Genomic DNA, 27,961 nt, shown 5'->3' with positions numbered 1-27,961 from the left:
ATAGTATTTATCCATTTGAAATTTGTTTAATAAATATTCTGCTATTAACTTCCATTTACCAACTCTTGATGAGTGGAACATTTTCAGCCTCTGCCTTCCATGAAGTCTGCTTCAATCCATTCTTACAAAAAGTCACTCTGTGTATCTGGTTTCTACCTAAGTGGACAATGCCTTTCGTGTTTTCAAATTCACAGCAGCAGCATGTTTGTTCTTAGAAAGTCTTAAAAGTGCTTAAAAGGTAGAGGAAAATAATACATATGGTCTAGTATTTTGAGGAAGGGTAACTGGTATTACATATTACTATACCACCCCTGACACACACACACACACACACACACACACACACACACCATACACATGTGCACACAAACATACCACATCACACAATTATTAAAGATGTTGTGATTTTCTTATGTTAACACTGTTGTTTTTCGATTATTTGGGAGTAGATGTATCTGATAAGTATCAGCTGAGTGAGTAATGTTGGTTTCCCCAACAATACCAGAAAGAGCAAGTTAAATCGAAGACCTGTGATAATAGGTGAGGTTTGTTGTTAAGACACAGAAGAAAAGGGGTGGAGACACAGAATCTGGTAAAGTTCAGCCAATCCAAGTATGGATAGAGGAAAATTAGATGACAGGCCTTGCATATAATATATATGTAGTAAGTGTTCATTTGAAAATGTGTAAATGGTGGATGGATTGAATGATGAACGGATGGACAGAGTGGGAAAACATTATTTCCAAGTTCACAGTTTTGCCAAGGATTGAATCAGCTATTCTATTTGATTGTTACATTGCATTCTGTTAAAATCTGTTTTGTACTTTTCCATCCATGAGTGAAGAAAATAGAAATAAAATGTTCTCTAATAGCTATCAGTGAAAGCTACGGATATTTTTTGCTCTGTTTCTTTCATACTGTTCCATATCAAGGTACAAGTTTTAAGACATGGTGAAAAGTACCAACCTTGAAAGCCAAATTCTGTTTTTTTGACTTTACCTAAAACAAAAAAGAAAGAAATATGAGTCAATTAAATCAATACAAGCAGGGAAGAGGTATTTTCTTTTCTTTTAACCTTTTACCCATTTTCCTGTGTACAAAGGGAGAAATACCTGATGGAACTTTTTCTCCCTAAACAGTTTTTATATATTTTGTGCTTTTTGGTATTTTGTGTTTATTTTTTAAAATTTCTTGGTGGCAGAGCAAGTATGAATGACAATGAGTGGCGATAGGGGGATGCTTAATAAAAAGTATAAAACTAAATTATAAAAAAGAAAATATTATATAGGCAGCACTTAATCAACCCATGGAAGTTTGCCATCATAACATTTTCCCATAAATTCAGGCAAGGGCATTTGAAGGGGAGAGTACAGTTTGTTCTCAGGTTCTGTATTTCTACCCTGGAATGCTGATTAGAATACAGACTTTTGCCTCCTCTCTCTTCTCACTCCCCTAATAATCTGTTCTCCCTTACGGACCAAGTGATTATTGTGTTGTTTATAATAACTGTTCTACATTCCTTATGGAAATTGTAATTATGATGCTGAATATTCAAACTGCAAGCCACTTTTCTCAGGGAAATTGTAATTATGATAATGCAGTATTTACCCAACCAATGTTTTCAAGTCATTGTTCTCTTTGAGGAATGAGGAGGTGAGAGAAAAACACTGACATAAAACATCCTTTTGGGATCTCAGATATGTATTCAGGCAAGGAATAGTAATAATAGCTGTTATTTGGGTTATGGCAAGCATGACACAATCAAGTTTCATATATATGCCATGCACGAACATTTTGCAGAGGTATGTACAAATTATACAGTTTTCCCATTAAACTGAAACAATTTCATGAGTTACATTATTATCTCAATTTTATAGACAAAAAAACTGAAACTTTTGCTCTGCACTGTGATAAGGCCTGAAGAGTATTTGACACATCAATACATGTAAGTTATCCTATTTTTGCTAAAAGTATATTTTTATGTAGATGTGATATCTGATTTTGCAAAGAAAAAATTCTAGAGGAATAGATATCAATAACTTCAACTAATATTTTAGTAGTAGATTGAGGAAGAACCTTTTTCTCATAATACATGAATATTAGAGCTTGAAATGTTTATGCTAAGAATGCTTTTTTTCTTGTCCCTAGAAAACAAATTTTTAAAGTATAAAAAGATAAAACCAAGGACACCAGAAATAAATGCAAAAATTGTATTCTTTCAAAATGAAAACACAAAACTCAAAGCCCAAGGCCAATCATTAAGAAATCTTATGAGTCGAGCCTCTAGGTAGGATAGAAAGTACATCTCTGCTGATTGATATCTGCATGCCTTATTTCTACTTTGACAGATCTCTACAACCAGTGTCCCAAACAAGGATGGAAGTCCTGTTTTTTCTTCTTTGCTTTATAATGATTATTCGGGAATTTTTTTTCAATATTATTAGGCAAGAATAGAGTACCTGCTTTATATAAGTACTTCATAGATGTGTTTTAAAATCCCCTAACTCTGTAAGACATGTATTTTTACTTTAATTTATAAATGAAGAAAATGAGCCTCACTAAATTTATTTGTTCCAATATGCCAAGCTGACCTATGTTCTTTTAACTAGGCAAATTGACCAGTGTAGATAAAAAAAAAAAGAAAGTAAGATTAATAGTGAACTAAGAAACTGAAAGTAAAGAATATAAGAAATAAAAAAGGCGAGGACAAATATACAAATTAGTGAGTTTTTTAAATGTTTTTATTTGTTCTAATTAGTTATACACGAGGGTAAAATGCATTTATGCATGTTGATAAATCATACATAAATGGAGTATAATTTCTCATTTATCTGATTATATATATTGTAGGATCAACCAGGCTTATATGTACATGAGGTAATAATGCCTGTTTCACTTTACTATCCTTCCTATCCCCTTACCCCTTCCCCTCCCTTCACTCCACTCTACCTAATATAAACTAACTCTATTCTTCCCTAGCCCCACCTCCTTATTATGAATTAGCATCCAAATATCAGAGAAAACATTTGGCTTTTGGTTTTTTGGATTTGGCTTATTTCACTTAGCATGATATTCTCCAACTCCATCCATTTACTAGCAAATGCCATAACTTCATTCTTCTTTAGAGCTGAGTAATATTCCATTATGTGTGTACACACACACACACACACACACACACACACACACACATATATATATATATATATATCACATTTTTCTTTATCCATTCATCTGTTGAAGGGTACCTAGGTTGGTTCCATAGTTTAGCTATTATGAATTGAGGTGCTATAAACATTGATGTGGCTGCCTCACTGTAGTATGCTGATTTTATGTCCTTTGAGTAAAAACCGAGGAGTGGGATAGCTGGGTCAAATGGTTGTTCCATTTCAAGTTTTCTGAGGAATCTCCATACTGCTTTCCATAATGGTTGCACCAATTTTCATTCCTACCAGTAATTAATGAGTGTACCTTTTTCCCCACATCCTCACTAGCATTTATTGTTGCTTATATTCTTGATAATTGCCATTCAGATTGAGTGAGATAAAATCTTGGAGTAAGAATCAATAAATGGGATGGATTTAAGCTAAAAAGCTTCTTCTCAGCAAAAGAAACAATCACTAATGTGAAGAGAGAACCTACAGATTGGGAGAAAATCTTTACCTCATGCACCTCAGATAAAGTGTTAATCTCTCGGCTATATATAAAGAACTCAAAAAACATCAAAAAAAAAAAAAAAAAGAAATAACCTAACCAACAAGTGGGCTAAGGAACTGAACAGACACCTCACAGAAGAAGATATACAATTGATCAACAAATATATTAAAAAAATGTTCAACATCTCTAGCAATTAGAGAAATGCAAATCAAATTAGTGAGTTTTTAAGAGAAGTACATTTTAGCCACTGGAACACATCTTGTGCAGCTTGAGAAATCCTGAAGTCTTTTCTTTTTCTTTGCTTTATTATATTTCTAATACTCTGCTCAAGAAGTTCCATCTGCCCACCCCCTCCCTTCCCACACACTTCTTTTTTAAGAATGAGAAACCTCCTTTCCATTTGTGTAGTAGCACATGTCTGATTCATGTGGGTCAATCAATAATCTGTTTTTGATTTCCCACAGATGAATAGGTTGATGAGCTCTCCAACCTTACAGCAGCAGTGACCAATGCTGGGCCTCAATGGTAACTGTTCGCCGCATGTGCCTGCAGGATCTTGCTCAGCACCATGATATGAGAGCTTATCAAGTGCTGGATACATCAATACATGATACTGCATAATGTGACTCCACACCAAAGGAACTTTTTAGGACTGAACTACAGCAGTGGGTGCAAAACCAGGGGATCCACTAATCCTGGTACATCATCACATGATCCAGAAGTGGCTGGCAGGATAGAGTGATGGAACAGCCTTTTAAAGGTATAGCTGGGGCTGGGGCTGGGATGTAACTTAGGATTAGAGCACTTGTGTAGCATGAAAGAGGCCTTGTTTGATCCTTAGCACTAAAACCAAACAAAAAACAAACAAACAAAAGAAACAAAAGTGAAGCTTCTGTACCAGTTTGAAGATGACATCCTACAACAGTGGGGTATCATCCCAAAGGCGTGGTAAATATTCTAAAGCACTGACCATTTTTTTGATCCTGAATCCCCATAGAATATGTGGTCCTAGGACCCAAGGGGAAAACATAGAGTGGAGTGGTTGAACTTAGCATTATTCCCATTGTCCGTATGGGGATTTTGTGTTTCCTGTTCCTACAAATGTAGGCTCAAATTTAGGATCCTGGTTTTCAGAAGGAGAATGTTTCCATGAGGGGACACTAAGATAATTGATTCCCCCTATGCTGAATCCCTTGGGGTCCTGTGACCAGAGACTGGCAGCAAAAGAAGGAGTCACTGCATTGGCAGGATGATCACACGTCCTCAGGAGAAGGGATAGCGGACAGTGCAGAAAGAGATAGGGAAGAAGGTCTGGTGTCCAGATGCTTCATGGGGCATTTCTTAGTAGTTTTCTCTCTGCTTTTGATAGCAAATGGACAAATATAGGCCGAGGTAGGGAATGGTGAGAAGGAGGGTCTCAGCTCCTTAAGTAACAGTCTATGTGACCCAGCAGGTATGCTAAATCAGTTATTAGAGGTGCTGACTGAGGAAGCGGGAATCACAGAATGGTAATAGAAAAGAGAAGACGAGATCGCTTGTGATTTTGAGGCCAGCTGCAGGAGCAGGGATGTTTCCCACTGACATTTCTCTTAGAAGTTTCCTCAACACAGGGAACATTCCAGGACTCTGCATGAGCTGCTCTAAGATGAGATAAACTTAAATGAAGTAAGTAGAGTCAAGTTGCTGGGATTGTACTCCACTCCCCCTTCACGGGTGCCTTCAGCTGCCCAAGGTGGTAGCTGCTGGTAGCTTATAGCAGAGTCCTTCTCTGGGAATCTTCCTCCTCCCACCCAAGGGAACAACTTTTGACCAAAGTGATTCCCCACAACACAGACAGCTCATGTCTAATGACTGATTAATATGGAGTTCAAAGGTCAAGCCCCCTTTTTTTGAGTCGAGACACCTATAAACATATTTATCCAGTACACTTTGCAATAACTTTCTTCTATCTCCAAGTCTTTTCTTGGGGAAATTTACCTCAATCAAGAGGAGAAACGTAAAGTTCTACCCTATTTGTGTACAATGAATCTCAATGCACTCTATAAAAATAAATAAATAAATAAATAATTTAAAAAAGAATGTAAAATTCAAAAGACATGAATCTGAGAGTTGAACATCAATATATTTGTCTCCAAAGTTTGCCTGCATTCTATTTTATCTTCCTGTCTCCCACTAAAAAAGTTTAAATGAATTTTCTAAAGTTTTATCCATGCAGTAGTTTTAAGTAAAGATGGTATACTTAAGTCTGTACATAAGAAGGCATTATTTAGTGTTATGCAATATTGGCAATTATACCTCTGTTGGAACTTTAATGTATTTATATCTGTTGCAATTCAAACATTTACTGAGATAAATTAGTAGGTATATACAAATTTATAATACTTATATTAAAATATTTGTATATACATATAAGCATGCATATATCCATATCCTACAAGATGTATCTTAAGATTTATTTCAAGGTTATTTTGAACAAAATCCCTAATTATTCTAGCCTGTTTTCAAAGAACAATATGATACTTTTAATCACGTAATTTTCTAGGAAAAATATTCAAGACTTCTCTGTTGCAGAAAACTTCAGAGATTAGTTATGGAACAAGGGCTTACATTTTCTACGGTAAATGTAAGGATTTTATCAGGCATGAAATGTAGTCAGAACAATTTACGGTCCAGTAAAATATTACTTCAGGCAGCCTTTACAATCAGAACACACAAGTTACCCAATTCTGTGCAGTTTTAAGAAAATGTGTTTAGGATTTTATAAGCAGCAAACAATGCTTCACTCTATTCCTCAAGAAATTCTGCACTACCAATTCCTTTATTTCATTTATTGACTCTTAATTCTAGATCAAATCATTGCATTTTTCCATTTACAGCTATGTGCCATCGCTAGTTAATTCACATGATTCCCCCACACAGTGCCAGAAGGGCTTACACATAAACGTAAGTACAAAGCGTTAGAAAAAATTCCTCAGACGAAAACCACAAAGCTTATAAGAAATGTATTCTAACTGCCTATAGTGAGGCAGAAAAGAGTTATTACACATTGAGGAAGTGCCTGCTAGTTCCAGTTTTGTCTTTTAATTGTCTTCAGTTACTAGATAGAAGACTGTTTGCACCATTTTTAGGGGAATATGTTTTTGAGAAACTCAAACATCAGAGGCACTTGAAAGGTTTCAGCTGTGGTAACTGGCAATAGGCGCCTCCTGCATTATATATCCCAGGTGGTGATTTATGTATGAAATACTTCAAATGAAGCATGAAGCAAATGGAGAAGTTTCTGCCAAGAAGTAGGTTTTGCACAGCAGTGAGTTCTGAGTGAAGGACTCTTCTAGACTTACAGAAACATTTCACTAGGCCACTGTTCACCCAGTGATTGATAAGGTCATAGAACCGTACAGAGTAGGGCATTCTTAAATTTATTCTGGGATCATTTACTATTCTTAAGCAATTAATAGCATGTAAACCTGTAAATTTTGGAAGGATAGCAACAGAAATTTATATCTATTCACTCATCATTAAAATTTGGTTTGTGGATAACACCAAGTAGCCCTCGACTTATCTGAAAGGAGTCTACTTTGATGCATCATGCCAGCACATCTGACCTCACAAAGATGGCACCTGTTTCCAGTGAATAATATTCTTGGATTCAGGGAAGAGAGTCAGTTTCTGCCCCTGACACCAAGAAAGGCTGTAGCTGAAAGACTGTCAGTACGGATAGTAACATCATCACAGCAGTACATAACAAAAAATAGAACAATAAGTAAAAAGTGACTTACATATAAAGTGGAGTTTACTTTGTAACACAAGGGTCTTTCTAGGATAGCCCTTACAGTGGAAGATGATGTGCTATTTTGATATATTTTTAAAAGAATGTTTAGAATTCCTCAATTTTTTATTAAATAACTGAGAGTAGTTGGGGCAACTGCTTTCAAAAGGTGAATTTTGCAGGACTTGAAGTCAGCAGGAAACCAGAGATGTGGCTTGGAGATGAAAGGGCATTTTATATGAATTGTAGAGGTAGCAACTGCAAGAAAGTGAAAGGTTTATATGAATTGTAGAGGTAGCACATGTAAAGAAAGAGAAAGGTTTCTCATGTTTGTTTGGTGGGATCCTATTCAGAGGACTGGCAAATGTTGCCCAGATTAACTAATCTTGCTTTTCTACTCTGGGAAAGCAGAGTGATGTGGTTCAGAGAAGAATCAGAAGGTCAGAATTTAGTCTCTGTTTCCTACTTATTATCTGTTTTAAGGCAGCATTTTTCATGAAGATTTAACATGCTACTCAAGTCAAGGAAATCCCCTGAACAACCTTATCTAACATAGAATAATGTAGACAAGAGTATGGAGCTAAGTACAAGTTATCATCCACAGGAAATGTGGTGTGTTTCCCACAAACGCTATGTTAATGTAAGTTTTGTTATTATGCCTCTAGTGTATAGAGGAAGCCCCTTTTATTCTCAGTTGTCACAACAAGATGAAGCATTACTGTTTGTTGTTATTGTTTAGGATATACATTTTCTGAGATCTACAAACAAATGGAATACCATCTGGTTGAAAGGCTAACTTAGTGGAAAAACTCAAAATAAGATGAAGAATGACTGAAGGAACTGAATACAATCAGAAGAGGCATGAAAGTTGTTTTTGAATATCTGAATAAGTATCATAAAATTTTATCTAGAAAGATTTGAGTGACATGAGGAAGAATAATATCTAAAAACTATCTCAAAATGGCTTGTGTTTCATTATGACAGGGGTTGTCAAAGTAACCCTAACAGGTCACCAAATTCCACCACTTTTTTTTTTATTTACATGGTGTTTATGTCTGCTTTCCTACCACAATAGCAGAGTTGAGGAGCTGCAACAGAGTCTGTAGAGTCACAATGGGAGTATATCTATAATCTAACCATTCACTAAAAGTCAGTTAACCCTTGCCTAAAGAGATAGTCAATCAATCATCCATTCATTTATTTGTTCATATAGCAAACATGTTTCAAGTATTAATAATGGACCCAAAAGGTACCAGAATTGATACTGGCAAAACATAAATAGGGTGATGTATTTTAGACTAGGTACCAATTTCCCTATCACCGAACATAGTTAGATGACCAGTAAGATAGAATTTTAGAGGGCAGTAAATCAGGAAACAAATTATAAAATTCAATGAGTTCAGAGTTCAAAGGTTTCTTTCAATTGTAAGATTCTTTCCCCCACTTGCTCTGGTACTGAGAATTGAACCCAGGGTGCTCTACCATTGAGGTACATCCCCAGTCCTTTTTTATTTATTTTAAAATTTTGAAACACGGTCTCACTAAGTTGCAAAGGCTGGCCTCAAATTTGTGATCTTCCTGGCTTAGCCTCTGGAGAAGCTGAGATTTAAATGTGCAACACCATGCCCAGCTCTACTGTAAGATTATTTAAAAGAGGAAAAGGTGTTGAACATGGTAAGTAGGAAAGATGGAGAAATAGTAGGTGTGGTCCTCCAGGTACGGAGAAGAGACAAGGTGGGTGATCAGAGAATGAAGAGTATCCAGATGGATATGCATAGAGGGTAGAAGGGTGGAAATACAAAGACATATATCTGGAAAGTTGGAAAGTACCAAATTAAGAGGAGCATTCTATGCCATTTTTAATATTTTTTATGTTATTTTGTAGTTAATAGGAAGCTAAAATATCTCTTTAAAAAGGAGCAATATAAACAAAATGAAGTTCTGGGAAGATCAGTTTAACAGTAACATGTAGGATGGATTTAGAGATGGAAGATAGAATAGCTATGTCCAGGTCTCAAATAAGAGGAAAGAATACTAATGAGTGGATTGTAAGAAAGTAGCAGAAATTAATGTATATTACATGAATGTGATATTTTGGGTTCACAGAAATTTGGCTCATATATGAGAATAAGGAGCAGAGGCTGAATGTGATTAGAAGCCAGACCTGGGGTGCCTATTTCATTCTCAAGTCAAGAGATATCTCCATATAGGGTCTGAGAGCATGGTGCACTCCATCATGATTTTAGCCAATATCCAAAGAAGTCCTGCACTGGTGATCATAGAAAGTGGTATCATTACGAACAAGAATGAGGTTTGCACTCTTAGAGAGGAAGCCATCAACTTCTTCAGGGCACTAGTTTAAAAATACTTCTGAAACAGAACTGTGGAGAGAATCAACCAGAAATTCATTGCACAGTTTTGATTAACTTGGTAGAAATAGAGAAAACTGAGTTTTCATGTGTTTGGATGCCAGTGGCAGTAAGACTAATTCCAGTCCCAACTGGCTAATAAGTTTGGGGCTAATATACTCATGCAATTTGGAAACAGTTATGGATATGTATGCAGGTAGCAAATCTTACAGAATAAATACTGCACAGATAATAGTTATAACTACGTTTTACTGGAAGCTGAGATGTGTCCTTTGCAATTTGTGCTAAAATATGCACGCAGTTACATCAGATATACGAAACCATACCTATATCTGAAAGGGCACCATCAAGAAGAAAAAAGAGCAACAATCTTTCCATAATTGTTTAGCTATTGATAAAGTTTCTCCATTATTCATCAATTGTAATCTTGACTTTAAAGGAAAGCTTCACCCTCTGCCCATAGTCTACTCAATTGTGTCTCATCCAAGTGTTAAGCTTGGAGAAAGATGGTTATTTATTGACACTGAAGGACTGATTCAGATAGCCATGCATGTTCCACTTCTAAATACTCTGCTAGACAGAGAAGAAGCCAATGCTGCACATTCTGAGATTTTTGACCAAATCATTATAATGTTGCCATGTGAGTCAACAGACTCAGATCATCATTCAAATTTTGTATTTTAATTTTTTCTGTTTATAAATCCATGCTTTTAATTCAACATACTATAGTGGGGATATTATAGTGTCAAGAGTCAAGTCTTCAGATTCAGTTGGACCTACCTTGGATGACAGCATTACTACCTACTAACAGGGAAAACTTAAGTAAGTTCCATAACTTCCCTGAGTCTCAGTTGCTTTATCTATAAAATGGAGATAATTATACTTACTTCAAGGTTTGCTTTGTGAATTAATTAGATATTAGCACCTGGCATTTATTAGACACAAAAAAGTATTAGCTGCACTTTTTATTTAATACTCTTTCTGATTATTAAGCCATCTTAGCTGGTCACATTTATCATCTGTGACATTTAATATATGAAAACCTTGTTAGAACATCATGTGTATGGAATATATCATTCTCTTCCATGGAATGATTCACATGGAAAAACTCATCACATACATCTTTGCAAAACAATAGCACTGATAAATTGTATGTGAAATGAGTTTAGTTAACTTCCTGCACACATTATGGACCATTAATAGGTGCTCATTTATATTAGGGACAGAAATAACATCTACAGGGAGAGTTAACTGAAGTCCAATTAAACACATTTTATTTTATCTATGTTGTACATCAGCAGTATTTAAAACAAAGCCTTGAGTCTCATGGGGACTCAGTCACACACAATCTGCAGCTTTCAACACCTTAAATCCTCTTATAGGAATATTATAATTCAGTTCCACAGGCCACATGGTACACTTCAACTGAAAGCAAAAAACATGTAGTGGTTAATAACATCTGCTCTGCTTCCCAACAACCTCAACATGGCTCTTCAACTTACTGTGCAACATTGGCAAGTTCCTTGACTCTGTATCTCACTTATCTAATCAGTAAAATGGTACAATAAAAAAATAAAATATATTCAACTGGGCTATTGTAAGGTTTGAATGAGATACTGTGAAGTGCTTAATTGATTGCAATCATTAAATACCATCAGCATGTTTTACCACTTTTCTCCTAACAGGATGTATGGAGATCTATGACAAACGATATACACGTAGAACAGAAGGACAGAGACCCTACTGTAAAAGAGGTGTCTGCCATTGTTGTAGGACTGATATTCCTCTATGACAAACAATATACACGTAGAACAAAAGGCCAGAGACCCTACTGTAAAAGAGGTGTCTGCCATTGTTGTAGGACTGATATTCCTCACCCCTAGCAAAACCAAGAGTGGTTCCAAGGCCCCAAGTTAAAATTCTTCTTTTATTCCTTCACCTATAGGTTGAAGATTGTTCACCCTAGCATGTATGCCAGGCCCTTCCCAGGTGATTCCTGTGCACTTTGCTGGCAGTGCCCACTGTTCCTTTCTAAAACTGAAACATTCACTATACCATGCCAATCTATTATCTGAACCTAGGTTCTGCTATGCCTCTTGTCTTTCACTATAGCTCCTTCTTTACCTGGAAGGCTTTCTCTTTCATAATCTGCCATGAGTGGCCATAGAGCTTGAGAAAAGCTCAGGAAAAGAAGTTTGTGGACTTGCAGAAGGAAGAACTGCAGTACAAGTCAACCTGTTCAGGGCAGTAGAGACAAGTGAGGTCAGTGGAATCCCAAGAGTGGGAAGTCAGTCTCTTCAGGGAAGAAAGCAGTCTACATGGAGAAACTCCCAGGACATGAAGTCATTAATGTAGAGCGAATCTGGAGGTGAATGAAAAGCAGGGGATTGCCATCTCCAGGCACCAAACACTCAATTAATGCTAAATGTCGACTTAACGTGAATGACACTTGGTAATGTAATTCTCGGTAAGAGCATCTGTACAATATTTCAGATATTCCCAGGGGTGCTTAGAGGGAGTAAGTCAAGCAGATAATATTGTGTGAAATTAATTAAACAGAGACTTCAATGTAAAGAAGCTCTGTATTGGAAAATGAATCTTTGTATATGTATTTTTTTGCACCTCACATGCAGTGTTTAGGGTTGCCTAGAATTCTTGTTATAAGAGAATTTGGGGTAGAGAAACATGATCTTATGCTAATACAGAAGATAAAGTTATAAGGCTTGAGGGCAAGATTATACCTATGAAAGCTCTTCTCTATATTTTCATATTTACTGATATAAAACATTGCACATAGAGCATGTGTTAACATTTACAAATACTAAATAAGTAATAAAGGGTACTTATACTACTATTTCTATTTTAATTGCTATTTAAATTATTTGAGATAATTTGAAAACAGTATTTAGATAGTCATTCTTAATAATGGCATAAGCAAACCCACTCCTCAAAATAAAGAGTAAGGAATTTATACTGTGCTCTGTGCTCTTCTTCAACCTCAAATACATAATTTCCCTTAACCCATCTCCTCAGGCAACAGACATGCTGAATTCTACATTTATTTTTTCTGTCTTTTCTTTTATATAAAGTAATCCTATCTCATATATAAGTATTCATATAGAAAGAGGTATGTGTGTTATTATTCTTAACTATAAAATAGTGATCGTGTTTTTTTTTTTAGTTAACAATTTGTTGTAGTTTTCAATGATTCTACTGCATCTACATTTTAGTTTATTTCAATTCTACATTTTTTCTATACTTTAAGGTAATCATCCTCTTTTTTTTCCATTATTTTTTAATTTATGTTATCTGTTATTGGGGATTGAATCCAGGGGTGCTTAACCACTGAGCAACATCCCTAACCTTTTTTGTTTTATTTTGAGTCAGGGTCTCCTTTAGTTGTTTAGAGTCTAAGTTGCTAAGGCTGTCTTTGAACTTGAATCCTCCTACCTCAGCCTCTGCAGTCACTGGAATTTCAGGCATGTGATACCACACCCAGCTTTTACTTTATTTTTAAACAAATTCTTCATCACACATTACATTAATTGAATTCCACTCCTCAAATCCATCTTCTATTATGTTGGTATTATCATTCTAGATTTCTAGTTTTCTCTTAGTTTGTATATGCTTTCTCTTTTTCTCTGCTCTTGGATTTTTTCTTTTTGTCAATTTTTAAAATGATTGTTTTTAAGAACAAATAACATCCTTTTAAAAATACCACATATAGCCAGGTGCAGTAGTGTATACCTATAATCCCAGCTATTTAGGAAAGTGAAGCAGGGGGGTCATGAGTTCAAGGCCAGATGGGCAACATAGTGGGATACTCATCTCACAAATCAGAAATGCCACTTATTTCTTACATCATCTCCTAAGATTTACAAATGGTTTCCAGTGTGTCTTTGTCAAAGTGGCAGAGGTTTTGTATTATAAAAAAAGTCATGTCCTCATATTTAAACAGTTATCTAGATAATTTTTGAAATATCTGATGCTAGTGTGATTCTTGTTTCTTCCATCTATTTTCTTCTATTTATTTTTTCATATGATGCACTGAGCTGGACACTAGGATACAGGAGTGCACCAGAGGCATAGCCCTACATTCTTAGAGGGCGCACCCTAGTGGCACACAAGGGGGCTCCTAAGCCTGGTTTTAAAGGAAGCCTTACCTTCCTCTGTTCTCTTGAAGATCTAGTGCTCGGATTCTACTCCTCTACCATTTATGTGACCTGATTTGCTACTTTCAGCTCCATGTTCCCTATATAATGTAATTAACCTCACCCGAAAGGATTTAAAATTCACGTGGCTTACCTAAACCTGATTGTTTTCTCACAGCTGTTGAAAAGTAAACTCAGATAGAGAAATAGTTTTATACATAAACTCAAGATCAGAGAGGAGGGGGAAAAATTGCTGTATGCAACTTCACCCCTTCACTCTGAATGGAGAAATATAGAGAAGGCACAAATACTATTATTCTTTGGAATGCTGTTTTTCTCTTCTAGGCAAATAACAGATTTGTGACTAGGAAGAAGCTATGTGCAGCTCAGAGAAAATTACGAAGCAGAGGGAAATGGAATGAACAAAAGATAAATATTCAAAATATAATCTTGCCCTGGAAGTCTCAAATGTACTAAATCCTCTATGAATTGTGTTTCTTTCCATAAAAACAGGATATGATCATAGAAGGATATATGTGCATGCAGTTCATTAGCATATCTTTCTGGATACCTGCAACAAGGCTTAGCCAGGGATTCAGAAAAGGCAAAAGAAAATGGACGCAGGGAAAGAAGAGTGATGACAGGTTGGATTTATTTGGAAAACCTGCGTATCCCTGGCAACTGTGTGGACTTTGCTTTTAATGAAATAACTCAATTCAATATATATCTTCTCACAGAGCATCATTAATAAAATACTATGGTTCTGAGCCTTCTGGGAACTCAAACATGATAGCAGCAGATAACTGCCTTTGAGAAGAATATCAACAAGCATGAAGTGTTTTTTTTTTTTTTTTCCAAATAAGTTAAGACTTTAATATTGGAAACCTTATACACACCACAGTATCACTGACTGACATCCTTTGGCCTGTCTGTGGATCACCTGTTAGCAAAGACGTGATGAGGGACAGTGTCTCTCTCTCTTTTAAAGGGAAAGGATACACAAAGTCTGACTGAGAGCAAAGGCTGCACACACTTACCCTGCTGAATTGGCTGTGCCCCCTGACACACAGGCCAGTTTTGTAGCTGGCACTTTCACTTGCTGCTAAGGCACTGAGACAGAGGCAATCATGTCTGCACATGTGTGTGTGCTTGCTGCACTTTTTCTTTTGCTTCATCTTTCCCTAAAACTGCACAGATTGCTTTCCCCCTCTGTTTTTGAAAAATAAAGGTTACAAATCATAATGAAGAAAGATCAAACACATATACAATTTGATGCATAATTCTAAAAATGAAGGACTGTAAAAAATGTGTCTATATGATTTCTATTAGAGATGATACTATACCATACTGTCTTCAACTAATGAAAATTAAACATTTTCATAGTCTTTGGGAACAATCATAGCTGATCATGTCAATTAACAGAGCAGTACCTTGTGTACTACATAAGAATTTCACATACTCTCCAATTTGGGCTTCTAATTTTAAAAACAAATTCTGATAGGTTCTTTATAAGAGTCTTGGAACAACTCATGAGCATGAATGTGTAAAAAAATCATTAACAGAATAATTTCAACAAAGATAAAGGGAAACATGAAGTTCTTATCTTTTTTGTGGAAATAAAGCTACTAAACAAGTTATGCATCTACAGAATATTTAAATTTTTAAGTTAAATATTCAATATGTAGTAAGAATGTAAACTTTGTGTTGGGTAATAAACTATACTAATAAGGACTGTGTAACTAATATTTAACTTAAGCAATAGAACAAGGCTACCACCTTTGAGTGGTATCAGTCATTACTGCTTTCCCCTAAAGATACACACCAAATTTAGCTTTAATCGTTCCCTCTGTTCTTTATCATTTTACCACTCTGGTTAATACATTCTCAAATACACTCCTAGTTTGCTTGTTTCTAAAGTTGGTATAAGTAGTCTATTTTTCTACCTGTGTTTTGTTCTTAAAATGGAATCATTGTTTTTTGCAGCTGTAGTCAATTAATTTTCCCATTAAAAAAAAAATACCACATTTCCCCCTCTATTCAATCACTAATGGAAAGCTGGTATTTTTTTCCCAGTATTTTAATATTATAAATATTGCTTCTACTAACATTCATGCATGTTTAGGAATCCTGGGACACACAAATAAGGCTTTCCCTTAGGTTTATTTCTAGGAATGGAATTCTGAACCATAGAGGAAATACATATTCAACTTCACTGAATGCCGCTTCCTTTTCCAAATCTGTTTGTTGGAACCATGGATTTTTAATATTTTTGTTTGTTCCACATCTTTGTCAAAATTTGACATTGTAAACCAGATGCAGTGTCACACACCTATAATCCCAGAGACTTGGGAGGCTGAGGTAGAGGATCACAATGCAAGGCCAGCCTCAGTAACTTAGTAAGGTCCTAATCAATTTAGTGACACCCTGTCTCAAAATTTAAAAAAAAGAATTAAAATATTTTAAAAAGAACTGCATTTAATCACCAAAAAGAAAAACAAAACACTTAACATTATGTCATTTTTTTTTTTTTTCCCAATCCTGTATCTCACTCTTGATTTCAGTGTGTCTCTCTGGTTAATGAGGTTGATGATACATGGATTCTCAACTGTGACATGCCTACTTAAATTATTTTCTTGTGTGTTTTGTGATGTTTATTTCAAGTTCATATTCCTTGAAGGTCCTATAGGAATTGTTTGATGATGCCTGGGCAAAAGGTGAATTCAACCAGATGTAATTCACATTTTCTCCAGTCATGCATTTAGAAGTTTTACCAAATGGCAACAACTTTTAACAACATTTTGCTGGAGGGTTTGTTTGGATCCCTCAAGAAGAATGAATTCAGGCTGCAAACCATACATGAGGGCCTCCTTGTGGTTTCTTTCTTTTTTATTTTGTTAAATCCACTTAATGTCAAGGTTCAGGGTAGGCAATTATTTTTGCTATTCCTTGGAGTGCGAAGAGCTTATTTGTAGTTTACCTTAAAAACACAGGTGCAGCCCTTTATAGCCTCATTTTCCTGAGTATGTCTCCTTCAGGCTCACATCTTTGATCAGCTGTAGGTGATTTTTTTTTTTAAATCTAAAGTGGTTAGTTACTCTACAATACAAAATATTATGTTGAAAAATATGTAAAATATTCTTTATGAAATTTTATATTATATATGCTGCTTACTATTGGTATCAGGTCTGCTATTTTGCTGCCGCCATTATTCTCCCTCCCCCACACCATTTTACAACCTAGATTGCTAGCCCACAAACTTCCTAGGCAAGTCATTGGTCCAAATTGTTAGCCCATGAACCTCCTCCCCAGTCATTGGTCTGTTGTTATTAGCCTGCGAAATTCCACTACTTAAGAATAACTCCACCGCCATTTTCTCTATCTCACCCTCTCTCTCCACCTCACTCTTGCTTGTCCTCTTGCTCACTTTCTCTCTCTCTCACTCGCTTGCTATCTCTCTCACCTTTCGGGCAGACATTTTGCCTGTCTGCTTAATAAAATCTCTTGTGTGAGTTCCCACATCCAGAGTAGTTTCTGGGTGCTTCTACTTACCAATATGTCTAAGAGGAGCTAATTAAAAAGACAATATCTTAATTTCTTGTCTCCAAATATCTTTACATTCTCAGAGATTTCTAAGGAGGGGCTAGAAACTAGAGAGCAATTTTACATGGGAGATGTGCTTCAACTCTCCTCACTCATCTGGGTGGTATCCCCATCTTCCACAGAGGTTGAGAAGTATGCTGTTTTAGTCAGCTTTATTGCTACTGTGAGTAAAGGACCCCACAAACTATAGAGGAGGAAAAGTTTATTTGAGAGCTCACAGTTTCAGAGGTCTTAGTCCATAGAAGGCCAGTTCTATTCCTCTGGGCTTGAGGTGAAGCAGGACATCATTGTGGGTGAGTGTAGTTGAGGGAAGCAGCTTACGTGATGATCAGAAAGCAGAGAGAGACTCCACTCTGAAGATTCAAAATACGTACCCCACAGCCACATCCCACATGCCTCCAGTTACCATGCAGTTAATCCCATCAGGGATCAATTCACTGATTAGGTCAAGGCTACAGCCCAATCATTTCTCCTCCAAACCTTCTTGCGTTGTCTTACAGGTGAGCTTTTGGGAGACACCTCACATCCAAACCGTAACATGCTTTCCATAAAGGTTAGACATACATGACACAAAGGTATCATTGCCACTACCCAGGGACTCTAGGTATCCACATCCCCACGTTTGACCCTCATCTAAAGCATTCTGCAGCCAGCACCTCTCAGTGCTGCATCACCCTTCAGGAACTTAGTCATCCTTCTTGAAAACCAGGCAGTGGAGCACCTCAGCTTCCCCAGTAAAGAGGAAAACTCATCTTCCATAAATGTATTCAGGGGCTGGGGAGATAGCTCAGCTGGTTGAGTGCTTGCCTTGCAAGCACAAGGCCCTGAGTTCGATCCCCAGTACCGCCAAAAAAAAAAAAAAAAAAAAGAACTTCATAAATGTATTCAGAACTCTGCAGATAGACAATCCAGAACTATTTAAGTTCAATAGACATCCAGGAATTTTTTACTCAGTTGAATAATGTTTTTATTTTCAATTACATATTTAAATACATACATACCATAAATTTCTGATTTGGGAGGAAATAAAACCTGAATTTAGCCCTGGCATTGTGTTTCAGATTCCATATCTCCTTTTCCCCTCTGTTGGCATCAGGGTTTTTGGATCATTGCTCGATTCCCCTGAGTTAATTTGAGAAATCAAATTATTTTTTCTTTTGTGCTTTGAAAATGTGACAGGTAATGGTGCAATATGTTTTCTGCTTATATTAGTATCAAACTCCACTTTTATAGTCCGAAGAGCCATTATACCAATAATATTTACCAAACTTTTTTAGTATCTACTATCTGTCAAACAATATGTGAGTGTTTTGCAGATATTTTCTCTAATCCTTACGACTTTTCATACGGGCCCAGATCTCCTGACTAGTAAATGCCTGAGTAGTGTTCTACCTCAGGTCGTTGCTCCACATTTTCTGCCTTACTTTCTGTAATGCTGCCACACATGGTGAGGAAATAGCTTCCCCATTGTTCAAATCCAGCAGGTGACTGCAAACTTAAACTATTTCTTTCAGCACAAGCAGGTTTAGAATTGTTTGGCAAGTAACAAAGGAAGAACCTTTTTATTGTGAAATCTTAATTCATATCCATGAATAATAGGTGTTTACCCTGAAGCTTTGTGTTATTTAATAATTATCTCGTTAAATCACTTTATGTATCAATTTATTAAGTCTGGAATAAAGAAATGGACTAACTGATATTTTTAGCTTTGGTATTTATGAATAACTTCCCTTGCTCTCCTGCTATTAAAATGTTGACATATGCCCACAGAATATAAACAGGTTTGTTTTGAATGCTATCTATAAATGAAAAAAGGGAGGAAAAAAAAAAACCTTCACAATGGAGTTTATGATCACAGCCCTCGTGGACCCTGATATATACATAAGTCTTCCATTTCTTAAACCTTCCTGTGCTCCATTTTCCTTCCTATAAAATGTGGATAATACACATTTGACTTCCCTCAGGTAGAAACTATTTAGTGAAGACAAGAATGCAAAGACATTTGGTTCCTTCAGAGCTAAGAATTTTACAAACAAAAGACATTATCCTGATGCTATAAAACCTCTCAAATGCAAAGTATAAAAAAAAAATTCAACCCAGTACATCATTGAAAAGGCTTTTATCTTCTTTACTCTTCTACCTTAGCAGCATTAGCTTCAAAAAACCTCTGATACACTTGACAAGTCAGAGAGAAGTATTGTTACAGATGCAAAAGTAATCTATATGCAGGTACTGATCCAGTAATATGTCTCTCAGATGTATAAAATCACTAAAACATTGATGCAGGTAATTATCAGAAAAATTCTAATTCATCATTAGTTTGCTTGCTTATTGACCTATTAACTTAAATCTAGTTGTTTTTTTAAATCAACTTTATGTTGGTATAATTTATGCATAATAAAATTCATACAGGTTAACTGTTAAATTCAATGAACTCAGACAAAATTGTAAATCCAAATAATAACTATCACATCTATTAAATATGGGATATTTTCATCTCATCTGAAAGTTTTTCCTCAGGATTTGTTGCATAGACCCAGTTTTAGCTCATTAGAATTTAGATATTATATTTGAGTAGGTGGTATTATCTTACATTCAAAATTCTTACGCTTGGATTCATTACCAGAGAGACTAGAGTTGGGCAGTTGGAAATCCTCAGTTGTTCTGCTACATATGAATTAATATTTCCTTGGAAAGAACTTCCTGTCTAAGATCTTATTATTTTCTCTTGTACCCTATTTTTCCCTTTGAGCTTCTTATCATAATTTGTATTTATTATGTGTGTGTATTTTATTTAATGTCTATCTCATGCACTGGACTCAGGACCTTCCAGAGTTTGAAATCATGTCTTTTCTTTTGCTGCTATGTTCTTGATTGATGCTTTACATTTCTTTGGCACACAGAGGTGCTTGATAATTATTTTTTGAGTACACCAATAATGAATGCCTGATTCATTCATACAAGTGTTAAGTACCTACCATAGACAGGTAGGCATTATAGAGGAATCTAAGGGTAAAGAATTTTTAATATGAAGGCAATGACACATGTTACACTCACAATTATGTACCTATAAAACAACATCTTGGTTAATGCCATCTTTAGTCTGTTAAGATATTTTCTCTTTTAATTAGGCTTCAGTTGTATGAGGGAGGGAGGACCGCTCTTTGAGAAAAAAAGGCATACTACACACACGAGACATCGATACTTCTTTCAAGTAAGACTCTCTTGGATCTGTATGTGTTGTTCAATAGCTGTTCCTTGACCTGTGATTTACACATTAGTAGAATAGAAATAATAAAGGTTCCAGTCTCATCTGGGTGGTGAAAGGTTACAGAGAAGAGACACATAGGCAAGATGTGGAGGAGGAGCAGGCCCACAGAGCCTCCACTACTTCTTCAAGTTAACCACCCTCGTAGCACCTGGATACAAGTCTTCTTCTTAGCTCCAACCCTCCCTCCTCTTCATGGAGGTCAGTGTTGGGGGCTTACAGTTACAAGTCTCTTGTCAATTGCTTTTTCTGGTGACAATAGACTGAGGTTAGGTAGGGTCCACCCTAAGTCACTTCAGGAGCATAAACTTAGGAGTGTTCACTAAAGGTGCTTATGAATAAAAAGAGATGCCCCTATCATGAAACACCAAAGGTTTTATGCTCTGTGTACCAGGAACTGGTAACAAAGATCAAAAATATTTCTCATAATATGACAGTAGTTTAGCAAGTTATTATTTTTGTAAATGTTGGAAGTAGGAAATATATTATTCCGAAGTTAACGTTGTAAATGATGTTGAGGGAGAATAACTTCTTAAAAGCAATCTTAATTCTTAAGACAGCCTTGTCAGAAGAATATTTGACTGGTGATTTTATCAGAAAAAAAGTGTCATAGAAAGAATGGACTCTTGCCTGAAGTCAAATAGCCATAAAATAGCTAATATTTGAACTCACGATAAGCTACTCTAATGTTTGAATTTGAGCTAATATTTGAACTCAAGACAATCTACACTAATGTTTACCTTTCTTAAATGAGTGTTTCTTATATTTGTCTTGCACCTACTATGTGAAAGTTATCATGCTAAGTGAAATCAGTCAATCCCAGAAAACAAAAGTCAATTGTTTTCCCTGATAAGTGGATGTTAATACATAATGGGGGTGGCGGGGGTAAGAGAAGAATGGAGGAACTCTGGATTACATAAAGGGAAATGAGAGGTGGGAGGGGACGGGGATATGAAAGTTAGTGGAATAAGATAGACATCATCACCCTATGTACATGTATGATTACACGAATAGTGTGAATCTACATGGTGTACAAACATAAAAATGAAAAGTTGTATTCCATTTGTGTACAATGAATAAAAATGCAGTTTGTAAAAATAAAAAAAAATTTTAAATGAAAGTGCTCTTCTGGGCCCACGATACAACCATGAACAAAACATAAACAGAGTTCTGCAGGGAAGATTGCATTGTTCCTATTTCAAACATAAGGAAACAGGCTTACAGATTACTCAGCTAACAAACTGTACTGAACAGCCCAGAGTGAACCCTCTGCCTTCTGATTCAAGATTTGGAGCTTGGTTATACTTAAAGTGGAAGTGGGTCTCATATTAACAGCAAAATAGTGAATTTCAAGGCACAACCAAACAATATTCTTAAGATGGGATGGGGGGTGGGTTATTAACAAAAGATAGATAAATAGCTGTAGAGTAATGAGCAAGGCAATATCATCTGTCAGATACTGACACCAGGTCTGTCAATCAAGTGAAGAATACCTCTTCCTCTTCCCCAGTGCTTTGGGGAATTCAGTGTTCTCTTTCCACCCCTTCCTTCCTTCCTTCCTTCCTTCCTTCCTTTCTTCCTTCCTTCCTTCCTTCCTTCCTTCCTTCCTTCCTTCTTTCCTTCCTTCCTTCCTCCCTCCCTCCCTCCCTTCCTTCCTTCATTCTTTCCTGCCTTCCTTCCTTCCTACAGTAAAGATAATCATACCTAATCCAAAGTCTTTTTGAAAGAAGGTATTTCCTTACTTACGAAGATAGGGAGATACAAGATAGCTGATTAATCTTTCCTCCCTGGATGTCTTTTGTTTTCTAAATCTCTCAGATGAATCATGGAGGTTGGTAGAAGTGCTTGATAAGAAAAAAATTATTAGTATTGAGCTGTATCTAGATCTCCTTTTTATTACCCAATACTATACACATACATTCTTATTAAAAAAGAAAATCCTCTGTGAAGGAAATAATCCAATTCATTTTCCAAATGAGAACAGTGTAGCTAACAGAAAGAACAGAATTAACAATAGAATTCCCAGGCAAAACCCCTTGTCATTTCCTTTGTTCGTAAAATGAACACAAGTGGAGAGTATATTAATTTTATTACAAGATAGAAGAACTAAACTTACCATCTTTTTGTACTTTACTTCTATTTGGCATAAGGCCATTGCTATCTCATTCATGAGATTACCAGAGCTCAAACAACTACTGATCTTGGCACTTGAGAACAGAACTTAGACATTCTTATTTTATTAAAACATAGAGTCATTGGCAGGGGAATGATATTAACATGTACTTCACAAGGATTCTGTTGGCAAGTCTGTCCCAGCCCACCATCAAAACTCGTAACTGTCCACACTTGAAAGAGATAAAAGCCCTTTTATTCCATTGCTTCAAGTAAGCAGTATGATCATGGAGTAAAACAGGTCAATTATGTGCTTATAAGAAACAAAGGAGATAACAAAAATCAAATATGCAAATAACAATTTATTACTGATCACCATCTATTAAATTCAATGTGAGTTGTACAGAAAATGTTACTTTATTGTGATATTATTCACCAAAACACTACCATTCTCTTTTCCAATGCCAATATATTAGAAATTTAGAAGAGAATATATATTTCATTCTAAGAAAATGAATATTTCTGCATAAAGTGTATTTCAAAAGCAAGACACTGAAGCAAAGATCTAGAAGAAAGCCTGAAATAATGGAAGTAAAACAAAATTCATTTCTTTCGGCTCAAAATGGGAAGCCTGGATTCCTGGGCACATGTTGGTATGACAGGAGATATAGCAATTTAACAGAAAAAGTTGGCACATGATCTGGAATGTCAACTTTATTTGTCTTTAAGTAATTTAAATTATTATCTATATTTGTAGACAAATATATATTTATATGTGTAGTATAATATTGAATGCAAAATTTCCATGGCTTCTTGAGATAAAACATTAGCATTCAGTTAAGTTTCATAATTGTAGTTGGTCCCTCAGGCTATTGCCTAGATTTCTGTAGGAAAATTTCACACTTCTTCTGGCATTAGGAATTTTTTTTTGAAAAGCACTATTGAGCTTTGTTAATAGTGATTATAGAAATTTCATCAAATTTTTTTCTTTTTGCATGTAAAAACATTGATATTAGACCTCAAATTTGACCTCTTGGTCTTCGACATTTATATTTCTTAAGTGCTTATTATATTTGTTTAGTACAGTCAGAACTCTGCTCTATAGGAGATTTCTATTCATTTATTTCAGGCAGGAGAAGATGAGAGAATGACTCAATTAACTAACTACTGCTATGGTTTGAATGTGGTTTAACCCCAAAGTCTCATGTATTGGAAGATTGGTAGCTCAGGGTGGTGGTATTGGGAGACGGTGTGGAACCTTTAAGAGGGGCTCCTAGTGGGGCTGTCCTTGAAAGGAATTAATTCTGGTCTCACGGAGTGAGTTCTCTCCAGAGTGCACTGTTATAAAATTCATAACTAACCAATCTCTGCTCTCTGGCTTCCCAGCTCATCATGTGATCTCTCTCTTGCATGCACTTCCATCATGATGATCTGCCATGAAGTGACACATCTGAGGGTCTCTTGCCACAAAGAGTTAGGGCCATGTTATTTAGATTTTCAACCTCCAAAACTGTGAGTTCAATTAATCTTTTTCTCTACAAACAATCCAGCCTCAGGTTCTTCAATATAACAATAGAAAACTGACTTCTACAACTACCATAATTCACACTGAGCCCAGGGTATCTGAAAACTGAAGATCCTATTCCCATAGTTATGCTGTGTTGCACTTATGGTAATCCATTTCCTCTTTGCAAAATGTGGTTGATTAACTATTTATTAAATAGACATTTATTCAGAAATTTCAGGTACTAAGTGCTATTCTAAGCACTTTGCATGTATCGACTCATTTTATCTTTATAATAAATGTCTGCCAGAGTTATGAGTACCATGAATAACATGTAAAGTAAATACAAGAAAAGAAATAGAGGTAGATGGGACTACATTAGATATTATGGTCAGGATGTTTTGATACTTTATTTAATATTTTATATGTTATATTAGGAGTTGCCTATTTTGGATAGGAAGTAACATATGCATAGTCCTGAATAAAGTAAAGGTCATTCATGTAACTATCAGAGAAGACAATATTTCAGACCAGTCATTGCTCTGAGACTATAAAATGTGCTTGAGATGTTGAGAACTATCAAGTTGATCAGCTTCCTAGAGAGAATCTTGTACAGTTAGGAAGAGGTGAAATCAGACAGGAAAAGACCCTGGCTTTACTCTCTGATGGTAAGACAAACTGATTCACCACTTTTCAAGCTGCTTTTGCAAGTATTTTAATAATCTAACCTACTCTTTCATTTTATCATAATTAAGAAAATGCTTATAAGAAGTTCCCAGGCATAGAATTTTTGTTTACATATTTATCTCAGGAATATCTGAGCTGTAATTCATTGTTCTCTCTTCTTCACAAGAAGAAGACTTCTTCTTCACCCTAGACTTAGTTTTCTAAGACTTCCATCATTTGGTATGTAGATACAAAACTCACAATAATGCTTATGGAAGAGGCAGCAAAAGTAGAATAGCATCCATATCCCTCAAGATCTTCTAGAAAGGATAATTCATACATGTATACATATATATAATTGAAATCTCTGTAACTCAGAATGCGAAGGTATTACCTCAGATAGACCACAGTAACATTCTACTATTTAGATTAGCTTCAATACTTAGAGGTATACCCTACAGTACAGTAATACATATTTAATGCAAAGTCTACAAAATATATTATGCTGACTTCGGTAATTATTAATTTTTATATGTATATAAATATTATATTTTAAGTAAATTTGGCAATAATCCCCAAGTATTCCCCAAAATCTTTGAGAAAATCACATCCAATTCAAAGTTGAGTAGACTTCTTGTTACTAAATAACTTAAAAAACAAAGTGGAAAATCCTCTTACGTTTTTATTAGAAAAATTATAATGTTAGAGCTGAATGTATTCTAATGTGCATGTTGTAATGTGGATGGGTTCTTCAAAATGAAGAGAGCCAAGTTTTTTTTGTTTTGTTTTTGGTTTTTTTTTTTTTTTTGTTTTGTCTTAAAGCAATGCTACATGGCTCTGCCACTTGCTAGCTTATGAACTTGGAGACATCACTTAACTTATTTGACCCTCCATTCCCTTACTACAAAATCGGAATAGAATACTTGCCTAGTTAGGTTATTCTGAATATTAAATATAAGACATGCACACCACTTAACTTTGCCTGACACTTCAACACAGTGTTGAGACCACTCAACACTGGTTACTGTTGTTATTTCCTCTGTCTGTTTCAAGTGTATTTTCCTTATGGCTCTCCTAAAGCTGTCATGTCATCAAATCCTGTGACCTTTGTATCCCTTCATAGCATGTAGTGTTAATACATATGTACTCCAGTGAGCTTTAATAAATGCCAACTAAAGTAAATAACAAAAGTCATGAACTGAAAATGAAAGAAAATTATCACTGGGGTTAAATGTGCATGTTAAAAGTATGCTGCCATAAATGCCAGGTTGGGGGCTGAGATAGAAAAGATGGATATTTTGATTACCTGTAAAGGCTGACTAGGAACTGAGTGGAGATTATTTAGATGGCCCACATTGTCTGAAATTCAGACTATTTAATCTATGGCAGATGATAGAATTGACTATACAGGGATTATGTTACCTAGCACTGCACCTGGATTTTGAGTATGTTTAAAAAAAATAGGTTGATTTTATTAGCTGCAAAGAGCTATTGAAAGTTATTATCCAAATCAATTCATTTTCATTTCTAGCACAAATGTGTTGGGCAGCTTTCCTTCATTGTAACAAATACCAAATATATAAATCAGTTTATAAGAAGGAAAAGTTGATTTTGGTTCATGGATGCAGAGGTTTCCAATTCATGTTCATTTGACCCTTTTGCTTTGAGACTGCGGTGGCACAGTTCATCACGGCCAGTACATCTGATCCACTCATGATGGTCAGGAAGCAATGTGAGAAACAGGAAGGGACTAGGGTCTAAATACCCCTTTCAAGGTTTTGTCCCCATTCATATAATTTCTTTGCACTAAGCCCCACCTCCTAAAGTTCTATTACTTCTCAAGAATGCCAGGGGCTAGGGCATAAGACTTGAATATGTGGATCTTTGGGGGAATATTCAAGGTCCAAACTATAGCAGAAAAAGTTCAGCAGAAACCATTTCCTTGATCCTGTTATGAATGAACTTTTCTACATCCATTTTCTTTCTTTTTCACTTATCCATAACTCTTACTTACAAAACAGCATTTGGACCAAGAGTTGATGTAGGTACTGTTTAGTTTAAAAATGTAAAGTAATGTAATTTGTCAATGAGGATTAAAAACTATTCAGAAAAGAGTTAAGCAATAGAGAAAGAAAGGGAAAAGGAGTATTCTCATTATGCAGTTGCCACCAACAGACTGTTATGAAAACTTAAAGCATGCTGAGAAATAGAGACACATACTGGATGAACAGAAATTCTATTAGAAAAGGCGAGAAGGTGAGGGAGGACAAGATTGAGAGAGCCAAAGAAGAGTGCATGTGCTTCACATAATTCTTTGTTCTGACAACTTAGCTATTTCTTCATATTTTTTTCATTTAGGAAACTTCAATTTTGAAGTGGTACCTAGGAGATTGGCTACGTTAAGTAACTCAAGGCCTGTCAATTTCAATGTTCTAATCATTAGATCATGGAGACATAACGTGTAACAACCCTCTTCCCTCTTAAATTCAAATCCTCTAAGGAACAAAATTCAAGGAGACTGTAATTGTACTCAGTTCTTTCAGTCATGGTCCACCATTCAAAGCGGCAAATAGAGATATTCCTGTTCTTGTTGTTTAAAAAAAAAAGTAATATTATTTAAAGGCATTTTCCCAAACCTTGGAGAACTTAGAATCTATTAATTCCCTTTAGAATCAAGATATTTCAGATATCCTATCAGAGAGGAAGTGATGTCAGTACTAGACCTGCTAGTGGCTAAATATGCATTCTTCTGTAAATATGAGCAGTATTTAAAGGGGGTACATAGGCTAGCCACCTTTTCTGCTGAAAATTTAGGCAACATAAAGCAAAAAAACATCTGTCTGCCTAGCCTTTGACCAAATCAAGTTC

At 35.7% G+C, this 27,961-nt stretch overlaps 1 protein-coding gene across 2 annotated transcripts in view; it reads right to left on the bottom strand.

Moving 5' to 3' along the window:
- Positions 1-27,961, bottom strand: part of Lingo2 (leucine rich repeat and Ig domain containing 2) — a 492,373-nt gene that overhangs the window by 382,673 nt on the left and 81,739 nt on the right. The window contains exon 2 of one of the 2 annotated variants that reach the window (XM_047524702.1): positions 967-999. The exons of the other annotated variant lie outside the window; for it this stretch is intronic. The gene's annotated coding sequence lies outside the window, so the exon portion shown is untranslated. The remainder of the gene's footprint in view (positions 1-966; positions 1,000-27,961) is intronic. 2 annotated transcript variants of the gene reach the window in all.

The sequence above is a fragment of the Sciurus carolinensis genome, chromosome 14, assembly GCF_902686445.1.
Source record: "Sciurus carolinensis chromosome 14, mSciCar1.2, whole genome shotgun sequence".
In the NCBI taxonomy this organism is placed as follows: domain Eukaryota; kingdom Metazoa; phylum Chordata; class Mammalia; order Rodentia; family Sciuridae; genus Sciurus; species Sciurus carolinensis.
Note: the sequence above shows the minus strand (reverse complement) of the source record. Positions and strands in the feature narration are given on the sequence as shown.